The 18,593-nt window shown below is 40.6% G+C and overlaps 1 pseudogene; it reads left to right on the top strand.

Moving 5' to 3' along the window:
- The first annotated feature begins 1,001 nt into the window (after nucleotides 1-1,001).
- Nucleotides 1,002-18,593, top strand: part of LOC108537913 (C-terminal-binding protein 2 pseudogene) — a 36,942-nt pseudogene continuing 19,350 nt past the window's right edge.

An 18,593-nucleotide genomic window follows, 5' to 3' on the forward strand; every position in this document is an offset into this window, starting at 1 on the left:
TGTAGACTTTATAGTCAAGTAGAGGTGACCAATGACATGCAAACTAAGTAAAATGCATTAGTGCTAGGCAGTCACAAGTGCTGGTGACAAAAAATAAATCAGGGAAGAGGGATATGATATGCGACGTTGGGGGCCTCCCTGAGAACGTGACTTGAGTAGACCTGGAGAGAATGGAAAGTGAGACATGTGGATATTGAGGGAAGAGTGTTCCAGGCAAAGGGAACAGCAAGTGCAAAAGCCCAGGGACAGTGAACCTGGTTTGCTCCAGAAAAACAAGATCAGTGTGGCTGGAGCAGAGAAAAGGGGGTGAAGGAGAGTAGCAAGAAATGAAGACAAAAAAATACAGGAAGCTAGATCATTTCAATTTCTCTATTTCTAAAAAGGTGGAAGCAGGCTTATTAAGAATAAAAAAAGACACCTGAAAGGTTGTAATAAGTATTAATTGAGCTTGCGTGTGTAGATTGCCTAGCCTTGTATTTAACACTAGGAGATCTTGAATTTCAGTCACTTCTCATTTCCTTTAACAGCTTGCTGTACCTCATCCTCCCCCTTTTCCACTTTCCTGGTTTCCCAGCCCTCACTCTAATTCTCTCCTGCCATCATCTCTCCACCCACCCCACAGCAAAGCTGCTCTCCTGTGGGGCTGTCACTTTCAAAAGAATATGATAAATGGTTCACACCACAGTGATAATAATCTCCTATATTGCGATGGGCTTTTTTACACATTCCAGAAGACATTGGCTTGCATTGGTTCATTAGGTCCTCAAAACATTCCTGTGAGGTAGAAAGGAGGATAGGGTTTCCTTGTTATAAAAGAAGAAATTACCATTCAAAGGTTAAGTGACCTACCTAGGTTGTGTAGCTAAACAATGACAGAATAAGTACAGAATTCAAATCCCTTGGTTCCAATCTGGACTGTCTCTTTAATGACTGTCACAACTGAATGTGTCCACTTCCTAGGGTTACATAAAAGTAGAGATATTGGAAACACCAGCCTTAACATGAATAAGGGCAGCAACCTAGATCAGACACTTCTGGCAGCAAGACTAGGCCAGCAGCTGACCAGGGACTGTATTCTTACACAGCTGATGCTCACTGTCCTTGCTGAAGCCTTGATGGTGTGAATTTAATCAGATGAACAAGGAAAATAGAGTCACAAAGCAAAGCCCAGTGCTCCAGTGAGCAGAGCTTTTTCTAATTCCCTGTAATACCTTTCGTCTCCTGATCCCAAGCGCAGGGCACTCCCTGACTGGCATGCAGTTGAGCTCAGCAGAAGCCAGGGAGAGAGAAAAACAAGAGTCCATGAAATGTACTGTGGCTCAGGAGAGCCCTAACTCATGGGCCAAACTTGACTGTGAGCCAGTGTAGTTAAGGAATTTGACAGCCCTAAGGTGTTTCCTCCAGAGGAGAATAACCTTTAATTTAAGTGTGTCTTTGTTCATCCCTAAAAGAGACCATTTGCTGGGAAAGAATAAGACCATGGCATGGCCGTGGCTATTTTCTCTGCTGCAATCAGGCATTTCACATTTAGATGTCAGTTTCTAAGTGAAGCAAGTTGAGGGCAGACATGTGGTCCCCTTCCTAGACACCATACTTTAGAGGACCCTGCTCTCTCTTGCCCTCTTCTAGCCATGCCTCACCCACAGGCAAGGAATCTGGGAGACCATGAGGCCAATGGGACACATGAGCACCCAAATTTGCACTGAACATGCTCTGATACTTGAGGCCCCAAAATCTCCTGAGTACTCAAAGTCTGCCTTGACTCTCTCCACCCAAGGGTGCATTAGGTCCTCAGTGTGCACCCCACAGGCCTAAGGATGGCTGTTTGCAGGGTATAAATGGAACTCAGGGGTGCAGGCTGGAGTGGCATAATGCATGCTCAGTGCAACCAGGGTACACAGAGAAAAGGAACTCCGCAGGGCAGGACTTCCACTTGTACCCTTGTCTGAGTCCTGCAGATGTGAGTGGTGGTCTTCATGAAGAAGTAGAGGTGAGTCAGTGTTCCCCCACTACTGAGAAAACCATTCAAAGCACAGCTTGCAGGCCAGTGTTGTCACCTTCACATGGGACACATGCACTTTGGCCATGGCTCTGCCATTCAGATCATTCCATATTTATTAGAACCCTTGGCACTTAACTCAGTTGCCATCTCCTTCCCCACTTCTGCACTTTCCTGACAACTTCAGAATCATCATGGATCACGCAGCCTGGACCTCAGCCTCACGATACTTTGATTTACCCATTCCCAGTGCTTTACACTTTCATACACCTGGGCAACTTGTAGCCACAATCCCAATGCTGAAATGTCCAGAAATCGCCCCCTCACCTCTGAAGTCTTCACCTTCAGAAGCCAACTCCCTCCTCCCTTGCTATTCTACCAACCTCCTCAACTTTCCTCCTGGAGCATGCCTTGCCTTTTAGGCTGCCATGCCTTTGCTCATGCCATGCGCCCTGCCTAGGCCCTCCCTGCATATGCCCTCTTTATCTATAAAACTCAGCTCAAATATCACTTTTCATTGAATGTCCATTGACTAAGCACTAGGAAGCAAGCACCGTGCTAGGCAGCAGGATTACAAAATTAGTAAAATGTCTTCTTTCCCCCACACAGACCAGCTCAGGAAATAGACAAGTAAACATAATTCCATCTGTGTGGTCATTTGAGCAAGTTACTATGAGAGCACAGAGGATTTTACCAAATTCAGTTTTACCAAGCAGGGCACTGTACCCGGTGAGAGACAAGGATGCCCTGCCTGGACTTTTACACATGCATCTACCTGCTTCAAAACAATATATTCATTGGAGGCAAAATGGGAATAGCCCATCTGATTTCTTCTACTGACTGGCAGGCACTCAAACAGAGGTTCATCTTAGGAAATACAGGAGCTAATATTAGTTCAGCTGTTATGATGTGCCTGTCAAAGAGAAAGTTTCCTCAACCCGCCTAGGGTTGGCAGAGAAAGATTAATAGGAGAAAACATAAGAATTTATTTGATCAAACTTGTACGTGTCACAGGAGCCTTCAGAAATTAAGACTCAAATATCAAGGAAAATTGTCCATTTGTATGCTAATATTCAGTGAAGAATGGACAGCTATGTCAAATTTGACTGGACAGAAAGGGTATGGTCTAATGGTAGCAGGCAGAGGGAAGAAACCCAGCAAGATCTGTCTGTTCACATTCTTCTTTGCTTCTCTGTGTGGCAGTTCTTTCTCCTGGGTTTAGGGCAGGACTCATTCTGGAATGAGGGTCTCATGATCATGTATCAGACAAGATAGGTCAGAGAATTTCTTTATGGCCAGCCCCCACACAGAAAGGCAGGGGAAGGTTAGACTAATATGTCTAGGCTTTATGGCTGTCTTTAGGGAAGAGGAGTTCTAGTTTCTATGACCCACATTGAGAAAGAGGAATTCTAGTTTCTCTGGTCTGCCTTGGGGAAGAAAGGAGAGCAGGAGAAAGAAAGGTGGGAGAAGGCCAGAAAGACTTTGTTTCTGAAGCTCTTTCAGTTTCCTTCAGTTTAAAGCATTCATCACACCAAGACACCATACTGTGGGCCATCACGTTCTAAGCCCTAACACTTCCAATATTATGCTACGAATTTACGCCATGATTTCAGGTAATTATTCCAACAATGCTACAAGGTGAGTATTTGTGTTATCCAATTTCACAGATGCAGGAACTGAAGTGGAAAAAATTGGCTAGCATTATATGGCTGGCAAGTGATCAAACAGGATTTTCTCATTATTTCATTCACTCAATAGCTATTGAGCTCATAGTATATGTCAGGCATTATGTCAGACTTCATGGATACAGACAGGTACACAATAAACAAGGTGGCCACTGCCCAAATGGAGCTTGCATTCTGGTGGGGAAGACAGATAATAAACAACAAGAAAGAAGCAATATAACAGATTGGGACACTGCTATTAATATAAGTAAATGAAGGAGGGATGTCATCAGGAGGATCTGGGAAGGAGTGGATGCTACCTGAGACAGAGTGGTCAAGGATCTGTCTAGTTGCAAAGCACTAGACTTTCCACAATCCCTTCTACCCTCCAGTGTGCCTCTGCAGTATATATGGCAACAAATTCTGGTTTCGTGTATTCTACCGCTTACTCCAAGTCTAGTAAATATTTACAAAGCTTACCATTGCCTACGACTCTCAGATTCTTTTCCTAAGATGCTGCGGGAATCCTTATGTTTCTCAGCCTTAACAGAATGAAAAGGAGGTCTGTGCTTATATCAATGACCAAAGAGGAAGGAAATTTACAATTAATGTGCACTTTGCCAACTGTGGATGAATTAGTTAGGTCACTATGATCTACAGGTTAGATGTCTGTTCAGCAGTGTTCTCTACTTGAGATTCCAAGGAGGTTGAAGCTCACTACTCCCCATCCCCTGTTCTCTTCTTTCCCTTACCTGCTTCCTCACACTGATTCAGAATCTCCTCCATGGCGCGGGGGTGGTGGCTCACGCCTGTAATCCCAGCACTTTGGGAGGCCGAGCCAGGTGGATCACCTAAAGTCAGCAGTTCGAGACCAGCCTGGACAAAATGGTGAAACTCTGTCTCTACTAAAAATACAAAAATTAGCCAGCTGTGATGGCAGGCTACTGCCTGTAATCTCAGCTACTCAGGAACCTGAGGCAGGAGAATTGCTGGAACCCAAGAGGCAGAGGTTGTAGTGAGCTGAGATCGCGCCATTGTACTCCAGCCTGGGCAACAACAGACTCCATCTCAAAAAAAAACAAAAACAAAACAAAACAAAAAAAGCAAAAAAACCAGAATCTCCTTCATATCACCTTCATGTCAGTATCTTACAACACCTGAAATCCCCATCTTATCAATCAGATGCACGCTGGTGGAAAGAGCATGAAACATGTCCAAAGATATAGTTTGAACTAGTTTGAAGTTTGAACTCTACCCTTCACCCTGTTTTGGAAAGAATGTGTGAGTTGAAGTATATGAAAGCATGTCAAAAACTACCTAATCATCATGAATATGGGTCCAGCTGAAATACAAATGTTATTGGGAATGGTCTCTAACTAATGTGATTTAATTAGCTGAGCTTCTTCCACCACATCGCTTTACCCTTAGGGTATGGGTGCACACAGGGCTTGTGTGATGCAGGTGGAAGAGTCTGGGCACTGGGGAGCCAGAGTGAACTCGCGTGGAATCAGCGCTTACTGGGCAGCCAGATGGGCAGCATTAAAGCTTTGGGGACATGGGTGCTTAAGGAAAAGAAACAGCCAAAAGGAAATGAAGGAGCATTAAACAGCAACCCAGCCATGTCACATGACTCACATTCCTCTTGCGCCAGAGCCCAGTGTGAGCCCCTGTCTAACAGTCGGTCACAGAGGACCCAGCAGCAAGGCATGATTATCAACAGAAATAGCTTAGCAAAATGCAGCTGTAACCCCAGAGGGCACAACTGTGACCCCTTTCTGCCAACACTGTTCAAACGCAAGGACAGAGATGGTTTTCCAGAATGCAATGACTACAAGAGTTGTCCGCCTCAGACCTGTGAAGAGAAGTAAAGCCATAGGGAAATGGGGACCATAAGAGATAAGGATATAAGTCCTTGTGATGCTTTGGATAAGGAAAGAGATATAATAACTTTAGATGTAGAAAAAATATTTTAGGAAATATATGCTAAAAATGAAATGGCAATGACTGAATGAAAACACAATAAAGATAGAAATATATCTTTTAGCTTCTGAAAGCTAAAACTATAAAACTTTTCTGTGAAACTGTCTTTACAAGTTTATAGAAAGCCAAGATTTCCTAGCCAGGACTCAAAAAGCAATAATGTATAAAAAAAATTGATAAATTGGGCTTGATCAAGATTAAACATTTCTGTTCATCGAAAGACACATTAAGAAAATGAAAAGACAGGGCAAAGCCAAAAAAAAAAAAAACACTCAAGACACCTCTAACCCACGATTCACATCCAGAATACGTAAAAAACTCCTGCAAATAAACAATAGAAAGATAACCCAACAAATAAGGGAGGGCAAACACATGTACTATAGGACCCAGCAGCTCCACTTCTAGTTACTTACACAAGAGAAATTTTGAATATACATAACAAAAAGATGGGTATATAGCAGTCTTACTCATAAAAACCAAAAACTGGAAAAGCACCCAAATATCCATGAAAAGGTGAATAGATAAATAAATTGTGGTATATTTATACCCTGGAATACTGCTCAGTCATAAAAACTAAATAAATTACTGCTATACACCACATAATGATGGATCAATCTCAAAAATACTATACTAAGTGAATGAAGGCAGAGCCAAAGAGTAAATACTGTATTTTCCATAAATATAAAGTTCAAGAACAGGAAAAACTGATGTACAATGATGTAAGTCCAAAAAGGTCATCTCAGGGATAAAGAGTTGACTGAAAAGGAGAACTTTCTATAATAATGGAAATAGTCTACGTGTCGTGTGGCAGTTACACAGATGTAAACAATTATCAAACCAATCAAATGAACACTTAATATCCATGCATTTTGTTGTATGTAAACTATACCTCAACTTATTTTAAATCCACAAAACAAATCTGTGTTCCTTTAGTAACAATTAGAAAATATAGCAGAAAAAGGCAAAACATCCTCACAATAGCAATAACTATAAGAGTACATACAATAATACAAGAGTACATAGAATAAGGACAAGACTTTCACAAGAAAATGTAAAACTTATTGAGAGAAGACCTAAGTAAATGAGGAGATAAATTATGTTCATCAATGTGAATTTTCAATATTACAAATGTATCAATTCATTCCCAAATGAATGTATACATTCAATGCAATGCAATGAAATTCCAAACTTTAGTTCATGGGTAGGGATTTATAGAACTTTAGAGATCAATTTGGCTATAGTAAAAATGCACATATCGGCTGGGCGTGGTGGCTCACGCCTGTAATCCCAGCACTTTGGGAGGCCAAGGCGGGCAGATCACGAGGTCAAGAGATCAAGACCATCCTGGCCAACATGGTAAAACCCCGTCTCTACTAAAAATACAAAAATTACCTGGGTGTGGTGGTGTGTGCCTATAATCCCAGCTACTCGGGAGGCTGAGGCAGGAGAATCGCTTGAACCCAGGAGGCAGAGGTTGCAAGGTTGCAGTGAGCCGATATCACGCCACTGCACTCTGGCCAAATATGCCCCAAGGAAGACTTAGAATATTCACTTCTAGGAATATTCCCCAAGGAAGACTTAGTCTTATGCACAAGACGACACATACATATAAGAATGACCGTTGCACCATTCTTTAAGAAATGCCAATAAATATATAAGTTGCTTTTAATTATTTTTGATTGTTGAACTGTTTCCTTATAGTTGAAAAACTGGTCTGAGGCTGACTTTGGATTCAATAAATCCTTTATGAGCTAATTTCATGGTTAATTTTTAAAAATAAATCTTTGTGTACTCAAAATAATGTGCATTCTGTGTTTGTTCATTATTTATTCACCTTTCCTCCTGGAGTCACTGCATCCTTTTGGATTTAATTGGATTTAATTGCTTCAGGACTTAATTCACTTAACTCCAGGAGTTCTTTCAAAATGGTAGCAATTATTATGCTACATTGTATGCCTCAAAATATCTGTATTTCAATTTCACATTATCGTAATAATTGTGCCCATCATGAAATTTTAGTTTTACTGTCTTTTCTTCTTCAACACTTTGAAGATATTAATTCGTTGCTTTCCCACATCTAACATAACTGTTGAAAATTATGATTGTAATCTAATTTTCATGTTCCTTTTGGGTAATATGCTTTTTATCTTTGAAGCCTTTTAGAATGTTCTAGTTTTCTTTAATATTCTTTAACGTTACTGTAGAACATCTCTGTGAGGAGGTCACCTCTCCTATTCAGCACTCCTGTGTCCTTTCCATGTGAGGTCTATTTTTCTTCCTACATGATGCTCTTGGAAGGGTATTTACACTTCAACTTCAGCCCTCCATATTTGTTGACTTGCATTCTTTATATCTCTTTATCCTTTTCCAATGTCTTCTGAGCAAGTTCCTGGTTTCAGTATTTCAGTCTACCGATATGTTATTTTGCTGTATGCATTCTGATACGTGGCCCATCTATTGAGTAATTTCAGCAATTATGTGTAGACCCTCAATATCTCCAGTTTGTTCTTCATATTTGCTTCTCCCTGTTTGTTTCAAGATTCTCCTTTATGTTTCTAAGGATAATTACTATTCTTGTTCGTTAAATTATTGTCCATTCCATTTCCTCTGGTTGGGCTTATTTATTTTGCTAAATTACTTTCAAGGAACTCTTACTACTCACATCTTACCATTTTTTCTCGTACGCTCATCTTTTATTTCTTTAGACTATCTACTGATTTTGCAAATAATGTCTACATAGGAGAGGGGTAAAAACTTAGGACTTGCCCTTTCTCTATGTGAGTTGGAGGAAGATGGTCTTCAAGGTAGAAAGTCTCAAAGGTTGCAATATGAATTCAGCCATTCTCCAAACCCCACCACTCCACCAAACATTCTCTGGCCTCTCATCACCAGGCGTGTTCTTAAGAACAAAAAGCCTGTGTGATTTCCTACTCCATTGGGTGGAAGGAGAAGGCAAGAATGCTCAGGAGGCATCCAGGTGTCGTCACTACTGACTTCACATTTTGGCTCCAGAGCTGTCCTGATGCTGCCCTGCCACTTCTGCCTCATTCTATTGCTTTCCTGCCACAGATCGAGGCAATCGGTCACCCAGGGTACTGCGGAGAAAAGAAAGAAAACACTAAAAAGCTTTCTGCCACCCAATCCCTTGGATGTCTCTGGCTTTCCTCTTCTCCAGGCTGTCATTTCTCCCAGCCTGGCAGCCAAACACATTCATCTTCCTAAGAGTTCTCACATTCTCATGTTAGCTCATGAAAATGGTTGAGATCTGCCAATGTTTTCCTGCTGCTGTTCTCCATTGTTGGGTTCAGAAAAGAAAACCAACAATATGCAAAGACTTGAGCCATATGGGACTCCAAAATAGTAAGGCCACATAATAAAAACTTGGTCATTAATAACCTCTATCTCACAGTTTATTTTAAAAAGTTTATCTTGGCTAAGTACAGAACTAAGTATATTCTAGCTGAACTCAGTCTACACAGCTTTCCTGACCATCGTCAAACCGAAGAGAGAGTTTCAGAATCAATTTAATTTGATCAAAGTCCACCAGGAGTACTAGATAGAGAATATTTGACTACTTTTAGCCATTTCTCAGGGCAGGCACAGTGGTTCATGCCTATAATCCCAGCACTTTGGGAGGCCGAGGCAAGAAGACTGCTTGAGGCCAGGAGTTCAAGACCAGCCTGGGCAACATAGGAAGACCCTGTCTTTTAAAAAATTGTTTAATTAGCTGGTTGTGGTGGTACATGCCTGTATTCCTGGCTACTTAGGAGACTGAGGCAGAAGGAGCATCACCTGAGCTCAGGAGTTCAAGGTTACAGTGAGTTATGATCATGCCACTGTAGTCTATTTCTGGTCTGGGCAACAAAGTGAGACCCTATCTCAAAACAAACAAAACAACAAAAATTTCTCAAAGGCAGAAACTCATAAGGGGAGTGAATAGACAGTCACAAAACCATGTCCTCTATAGAGTACAGTTCCTGCCCTAATCTAATTCATTTTTTTCTCTCAGCACATGCTTTCAAACTCCCATCTCTCTTTATCTGTTCCTTTCCTTCCAGGAAAGATCAAATCTTCATCTATTTTGATTTTATTCTATTCTAAGAAGAAGATATAGACAATGGTTAGGATAAAGTCTTTCATGGGTTCTCCTATCAGAAAGGATACAATCCAGTTCCTTCAGTTAATTCTGGGTAATCACTAATTACTCTGAAATTGAGCAAGACACTTTCTGTGGCTTATGGAATTTCGAGATCAGAGAGGACAGAATCAAATTCATTTTCTCTGCCAAAGGCAATTTATCATTTGAATAACTTCCTGCGAAAAACTGAGAAAAATAGTTGTAACTTGAGCCTCCAAGAAATTTACCCCACTGAAGACATTATTTTCTCCTAGTAAAATAGTATCAATTTATAAGCCAAATAATTTATTTCTGCATACATGGCTAAGATGTTCCACATACAAGACCCTATGATTAAGCATGAAATAAAACCCACTGCCATTATTAATTATATTGACTCTCTGATTGAAAATAAGGCCTTAACATTGAATAAAGTTGTATCACAAGCCCTCCTTATATCCCTCAACTGTAAAATTGGGACACAAGACCATCCTCATGGCTTTTTAATGAGGCTTCACTGACAACTAAGGGGGCTCAACTAATCAATAATAAGGGAATCCCCAATAGCAATGAACATTTTCTACTTCTCCACCTCTCTGTGGCTCTAGACCTAAGTAGACACACATGCAGACACACACACACACCACAATGCCTTTATTGAACATTTCCCCTTTCAGCTTTTTCCTCTATTCCTTTCTCTACTCTCAGTCTGTAGCAAAGACTCTCACTCCGGGTTCTCCCAGTGAGAGAAAGATCTTTTACTAAGACTCCATCCAGCTGATCAAGGAAGAAAGTGAAAATTAGAAAAAAAAAAAAAGTAGACCAAGACCAACCAAGATTCCTTAGTGCCTTCTTTCTTCTCCCACTGCAGACACAGTAAACCTCTACCTTTTTCCCCACCACTAAAAGAACAGGAAAAGGTCTTGGGAAAACTGGCACAGCCCCTGACAAGGTAGATATCATCATCTCCCATTTTACAGGTGAAGTAACTGAAGTCCTTGGAAGGAAAATGATTTCCCAAATATGATACAAGCAGCAACAGGTGAACTAGGACGTAGATTTTGTGCTTCCTAAAACAGTATTCTCCCTATTTTCCCCACTGTAGGTTTCTAACTAGATACTCAAGTGTTCTCAGTTCATCATAGTCTGCACAGTCAGAGGGACACTAACATTCCCTAATTTTTATTACTTCAAATGCCATTTTATTTCACAGCATCAAAAAAGCTTCTGTGTCAGTGTAATAGGTTTCAACCACCTTAGTCGACTTTACGCCACCCTTTGTTAGTGGGCAGTTTGCCAGGCTAATACAAGATCACCATCTAGTGGCAAAATCAAGTAACTGCAGGCTACACAGTAAATCTTACATTCTTCTCTGCACCCCCCACATCTAACCCCAAGCCTATGGGCTAAAGCCTATGGGCTTATGTGCCTATGGGCTTTATGTTATTTTCTGCAAACTTCCAGAAATAATTTACAAATAAAATTGTTAATTTTCCATTACATAAAACATGACATAATTTTAAAATTCTTTTGAGATTTAGGCATTTACTAAGTCAATATAAATATACTTAGACTCACATATACATAATTTTCAACCTGTCAGCTGATTGCTCTTAGAGCCTGCAGCTTGACATGCAGTGAGGTTCTAAGTGAAAACTAGAGACAAACCACATTGCAGATAGTTGTAGATAATTACAACTTCAGGTAAGTGCTGGACTCTATTTTCATTAAAGTTGTTCCAGAGGCAATATTAGAAAGTACTCCCCAAACAAAAATAGCTGCTTCTAAAAAGAATGTGAATGTTGATTTCACTCGCAAACAACAAGTATTTCTTGAACATCTATTATAAGCTACAAAAAGTAATATGAAGTATCTTAGATAAGCATTGAACAGTCCTTTAGCAATCTAGATTTTGCCCACTACTCATTATTTTATGGAAACTGCTTCCATCATAGTAAACAAATATACATGTTTTAAACACAAAATTCTGTAATTATTTTTTAAGGCAAACACCATGAGGTTCTCTGCTGCCCTAAATGCCATTGACGAAGTACTCATCCTAAAACCCTCTAGCATTTTTAATTCTTTGACCTGTACCCCTCTGATAATGCTTCTAGTTTTTGATCTCCCCGTACCTCACAACAGTGTATATATCTCCCAAGGACCTAACCTTGGGCTCCCTCTCTCTTTTTTTTTTTTTTTTTTTTTTTTTTGTCTTTATGTTGACAATCTACCACATTTATGATTTCAAACTATCGTATCTGTATATCCATTCCTGACTTCTACTCTAAGCTCTAGTTTCATTTCTTTTTTTTCTTTTTTTGAGATGGAGTCTCGCTCTGTCACCAGGCTGGAGTACAATGGCAGGATCTCGGCTCACTGCAACCTCCCCCTCCCAGGTTCAAGCGATTCTCCTGCCTCAGCCTCCCAAGTCGCTGGGACTACAGGCGCCCGCCACCACACCCTGCTAATTTTTGTGTTTTTAGTAGAGACGAGGTTTCACCATGTTGGCCAGGATGGTCTCGATCTCTTGACCTCATGATCTGCCTGCCTCAGCCTCCCAAAGTGCTGGGATTACAGGCATGAGCCACTGTGACCGGCCTAGTTTCACATTTTTAATTGTCTTGTGGCTATCTCCCACTAGAACTTCAAACTCAACATACCCAAATCAGAGATCACAACTTTGCTCCCAACTTCTCTTTGTTCATCATTTCAATCCATCAGGTTCCACACTCCGCTGCTACTTTAAGTCCTTCCTTTCCCAGTGCCCTTTATCTAATCAGCTCCCAGGACAGTCAGCGCTACATCTGCACTGATGGCTCATCATCCCAGTTTTCCCTCTCTCCAAATTCACTACTCCGATTCATGTTCTTATTCTCTCCTACTCTGACCACGTCTGTCAGCACATATTTGTTCTAAGTACATTTTTGAAGAAATGACCACATACCGGACAGTGACTAGGTACTGGGAATATAGCAGGAACCAAACAAGAAAACAGCCTTACTCTGATGGGCCTTATATGTTATTGTAGGGAAAGAAAAAACAAAGGAGGAGTGAAGAAAGGTATAAAGAAAAACTTCAACATTCTCACCCTCATCTCTTTTATTCAACAGAACAAGATGCCCTATTACCGTCTCATACCGTATTCTGCACTAAAGTGAACTATAATGAAACCCAGAAAATTTGAGAGACATGTTACATAGCTATTGGTAAAAAAGAGGCAAAGCCAATGCCTATATTGTTTCCCTAAACCTCAACTCTTGCTTAACTTCATAAAGTCATTTTTATACATTAAGAAACAACTCCTAAACATTTGAGGGAAGATGGAGTGAATTAGGAAAAAAAAAAAAAAAAAAAAGTCTACTCATGCCTTGCCATTAGCTAAAACTGTGAAACAACCAGCTTTTGTTACTAGGAGGAGAATTAGTAGTGTGTGCCTGTTTTGATCATTTCATTGGAAACCTAAAAATCTAAATTATGCTTATTATACTTGAAAGGATTAGCTCATTGATGCTTATTAGCAAATTGATGCTTATTGAGCCTAAAAAGCAATCAATAAGACTTGTGTTTGTTCACAGTCCCAACATTAATTGCTGATTTTAAGGACTTATATACTTGAGTGATTGATTTATCCATTCTTTCATTCATTCACTGAATAAATGTTTATAGAATGTCTACTATGCACCAGGCATGGGGCTGATTTCTAGGGCAGAGAAATATGATGTTGTAATTATCCTTAAGAAATTTGCATTCTAGCATGACAAGAAACTGTGAAACAGTGAGAAAGATGAAAGCTGTAATTACAAATTAGACAAGGTTCTTCACAGAGGGTTCTGTGGAAGACGGTACGTTGGAGTCCCACAAATCTTCACCAAAAAGAGACACCTAGGTTGGGCCTTGAAGGATGAATGTTTTTCAGTCAAGAGGAAGAAGAATGTTGCAGACAGAAGAAAGAGGATGTACTCAGAGCATGGAACAGCAGAACACTGTCCACTGGGGCAACTGCTAATAGGTGACATGGTAAGAGCTCCCACTTCAGACGACAGGAGAGGAATGGACCAGCTACCAGACTTGAGCAGAAATATCAATATGGTGTCAGACTTGCACAAAATTAGCAGATATTGGCCAGTTTCCGGCGTTAGCTTGTTTGACACGTACTCAAATGACCAACAACCATGCAATATGAATAGACATATGCATGAATCTATTCCAATAGCATAAGTCACTGGTAAACTTTCAGACTTGTGAGTCTGTCTTTAACCATTTCACAATTCCTCCACAACCTTAAATTAACATACCGTGAAAGTGCTCGGTTTGTCTAAGGCAGCCATGAATTTATTAAAAGGAATTTTTGTTCTCCCTGCCAGTTTGTGTTATCTAGTGTTTGGCTGTTTGTGCTGTTACCACAGCAACATTTGGACATATAAATTTGGCACAGAACATGTGGTACTGCTAAAATACTGCTTTATGAAGTACTTTCTGGTACTATTTCCACCAGGATAGTCAAAAATAATGTAAGAGAGCCCCTGTCTGGGCAGGAATCAAAACAGAAAGGGTGATAAAAAATAAGGCACTGGGTTAGATAAGGGCTTCGTGGACCATGTCCTGTAGCAAGTGATCAATAGTTCTTTCTGAAACAGTCTCTGAGGCAAACGGTGGGTTAAATGATGCTAATAATGCCAGCGTGAACTTGACCCTCCCAAAGGAGGAAAGGGTAGTGAGGTTTTCCAACCTAATTGGCCATGAATCACTTTTTCACCTAGAGGCTCAGTGACCTTCCAATGAAACATACATTTAAGAAATGCTGGGTTAGATAATCTTAAAGCTTTAAAAAATTTTATCAACAGAAGAAACTTAAATGCATATTACTAAGCAAAAGATGCTTATCTTAAAACGCTACATATCACATAATTTCAACTATATGACATTCTGAAAAAGGCAAATCTATGGAGACAGTAAAAAGATCAACAGTTGCCAGGGGTTAGGGATGAAGGAGAGATGAAGGGAAGAGCACAGAGGATTCTAGGGATGGCGAAACTACTCCTCATGACACCATAATGGTAGACACATCATTATTCATTTGTCCAGACCCATAGAATGTACAACACCAAGAGTGAACCCTAATGTAAACCACGGGCTTGGGTGATCCCACATTGATGTAGCTCCGATTGTGACACACATGCCACTCTGGTGCGGGAAGCTGTGGGTGCAGTGGGGAGGCTGTGGGTGTGGGGGGCAGAGGGTATGTGATACTGCCCTATGCTTTCTGCTTAATTTTGCTGCGAATCTAAAATAGCTCTAAAAATTAAAGTTTTTCAAAAAAATTGTATTATATTCTACATAGAATAACTACAAAATTAGAGGAACATCTTCTCACTGAGCTATGATTCCCAAGGTCCCTTCTCTATATAGTAAGAACAGTGTTTGGGTTTTGTTTTTTCAGTTACAGCCTTACCTGCATTTTTAAACACAACTTTCAGATATTTGGGAACTATATTACCAAATCTTGGCTTTGGGAGTACATTATATAGGTCTTATGAACTCATTTCTACTGAGAATGAATTTACTTGCCCCACATATCTCCGTACCTAATTGTCAGAAAGTGTCTACTTTTTTTGTGGGGTTGGGGGTATATTTCTCCTCAAGTTGTAGGTACAATTATTAAATAAGCCCTATGCTAGGTACTGTGGTAAAAACACAAGAAGTAGAAATCTTGGTCACTAAACACAAAGAGTTTGCGAACTGATTGGGAAAAATTAAAAATTGCAAGGGGCAGAGATTAGACAATTAGAAAAATATATCTAATATTCATTGGCCAGGCATAATGGTAGGCTTAGGTATTTAGTAACAAGCTGTGGCCCTTCTCCCTCATGGAGCTGAAGTCTATGTAGGAAGAAAAAATGATAAGTCAGCAAAAACACAAACAAGTATATGTGATAAGTGGCACAAAAAGAGCATGTGTCATGTAGCCTAATGAAGCTAATTTTGGATCTGGTGTAGGCTTTTCTCAGGACATGACATTAGTCCGTTGAAAAGCCAGGGAGTGGTGTTCTAGGCAGAGGAAGAGCATGTGCAAAGTCGGAGATGAGAAACAGCTTTCAGTTCCTGAAAAGATACATTGCAAAGGGGAGCAAGCATGAGGGGAAAATGGAGAGGTGGGCAGGGCCCAGCATGCAGGTCCTTGAGGCCAACGGAAGGAATTTGCCTTTCATTCCAGTGAAAATGGAAAGCCTTTGGAGCATTTTAAGCAGAGAAGTGTCATTATCGGCTTAACGTTTTAACAGCATAGGACACTGGGAATCACTCATCAAATTTGCTGATTCAGTCACTGATCCATTCTCTAATGAAATGAAGTCCAGAGAAGGAAGAAGCCACTTGGATTGAAGTTTAAAGGTGACATGAGTCATTTAAATTCGACTCTAGCTATTCAGGGAGGGGGTGGATCATTCATTGGGAAACAGAGCTTATCCCAGAGTTACAAGAAGCTTCCTAAGCTATCAGTGGGGGTAGTATCTGTGTGTGTATGTGGTAGAGAAGAGGTAGGTTTTCTCATTCAAAGATCTTGATTTGAGCCGGGAGGAGAGAAATCAAGGAGATACTGCAAAAAGGAAGGACAAACTAAAAGGCCTCACTTGTTCCTTAGCGTCAGTGCATCAATCTTATGCCCAAGCCTCTGCTATTATAACACAATCTTCTTTGAGAGATGTAACACCATCAGCTGCTATTTGAGTTGGTGACATGCTTTAGCCAGGGATTAGGTAGTTAACAGTCAGCTGAAAACAAGACAGTAGCAGGGCCCAAGTGAGTAGAACTCAGAGTACATAAGTAGCTGGTGATGTGCTACAAGACTCCCTCTTCCACGTTCTTTTCCTTCCCAATGCTGAACTAGGAATCAGGAGACTCAATCCTAGACCTTGCTCTGCTGCAATCTGGCTGTGTGGCCTTAGGGAAATCATTCATTTCTCTGAGCCCTTTCTGAAGCACATGTAAATTGTGAGAGTTGAACTATATGCTCATGAACATGCTTTTCCATTCTAACTTGCTTTGACTCTACGATTCTCTCTACTCAAAGCCCATCCTTAAGACCTCTTCATAGCAATAGTAGTGGGGAGGGTGTGCAAAGGAAAGGAGAGGAGGAGGGTTCTGCATTTGAACAGCTGCCGAGCTCACAGCAGGGTTGTAATATGCCTGTGTTGCTCCCTAGAGACAAGGACTGGGCTTAAAGAATAGCCCAGGGGCTGACATAATACAAAGAAGCAGAAGCATTTTGCTGCAAGCTCCACAGAGCCCATTTCATTTTTAATACTGCAAGCAAACCCATGATGTGCAATTCTGCCTCACACTCCCGAGGTGGAGAGAGCCTCCTGTCTTGGGAGGCAGAGATGCTTTTAGAGCATGAGTTCAGAATGCCTGGTTCCCAGGAGTCACTGATGATAATCAAATAGCATAAAAGAAGCTTGCTTTTGAAAATATCAAAGTTTGATTTGTGTAGATTAAAAGGACTATTTTATTAAATGATCTTTGAATTTTTTTTTTTTTTGTGAGACGGAGTCTCACTCTGTCACCCAGGCTGGAGTGTAGTGGCCGGATCTCAGCTCACTGCAAGCTCCGCCTCCCGGGTTTATACCATTCTCCTGCCTCAGCCTCCCGAGCAGCTGGGACTACAGACGTCCGCCACCTCACTCGGCTAGTTTTTTGTATTTTTTAGTAGAGACGGGGTTTCACCGGGTTAGCCAGGATGGTCTCGATCTGCTGACCTCGTGATCCACCCGTCTCAGCCTCCCAAAGTGCTGGGATTACAGGCTTGAGCCACCGATCTTTGAATTTTTAATTGTATTTTAATATACAATGTTCTCATACATAAAAAAAATATAACAGGGCGGGTAGCCAAAATAAGATTTGCCTTGTATTGATAATTGTCGAAACTGGGTGACTGGGTACATGTGCGTTCACTATACTATTGTCTTTACTTTTGTATCTGTTTGAAATTTTGCATACTGAATTTTTAAAACAGAATGAATTTAGTCCATTTAAAATGTACCCAAATTGGATTTTCAAATATATTTCTAAGTTCCATTGAAAAACCAGATATCTGCATAGGAGTTAGCAAATTATGGCCCATGGGCCAAATCTGGTGTCCTACCTGTTTCTGTCAACAAAGTTTTATTGAAACACAGATAGGCTTATGTTTTTATGTATCATCTGTAGGTGCTTTTGTACCATGCTATCAAAGTTGAATAGTTACATACCATTCAATAAAGACCATATGGCCCACGTAGCCAAAAATGTACTCGTATGCCTTCACAGAAAAAAATGGCTGACCCCCTAATCTATAGATTGTAGTGTAAACTGCCTTTGGCATATGTGAATTGTGGAGACAACACATACCCAATTCTAATCCCAATACCTTAGACTGGACCATGATACCAAACATCCAACAGACAAAACAGCTAGTCTGGGGTGTCATAACAATACTTTGTCATAATGGAAACATTCCATATCTGTACCTATACAGTAGCCACTTAGCCACATGTGATTGTAATAGTAAGCATTTTGAACACGGCCAGGGAGATTGAGAAACTGAATTTTTAATTTTATTCCATTTTAATTAATTTAAATGTAAATACCCACATATAGCTAGTGACTACCATATTGGACAGCACAGAGCTAGAATTTTGATGCTTTAGCCAGTGAGTGGTGTTCTGGTAAATGTTTAATAACAAGGTGGGCGCATGCATACACACGTCCCCCTCGATTTGTAACGTTTGCGCCAAGTTTGCTGATTTCCATGGTGTAAATACTCCCACCATGGCAGATTTCAAACCACTGATGT

This window comes from Rhinopithecus bieti, unplaced genomic scaffold (assembly GCF_001698545.2).
Source record: "Rhinopithecus bieti isolate Rb0 unplaced genomic scaffold, ASM169854v2 scaffold_14700, whole genome shotgun sequence".
NCBI classification, from domain to species: domain Eukaryota; kingdom Metazoa; phylum Chordata; class Mammalia; order Primates; family Cercopithecidae; genus Rhinopithecus; species Rhinopithecus bieti.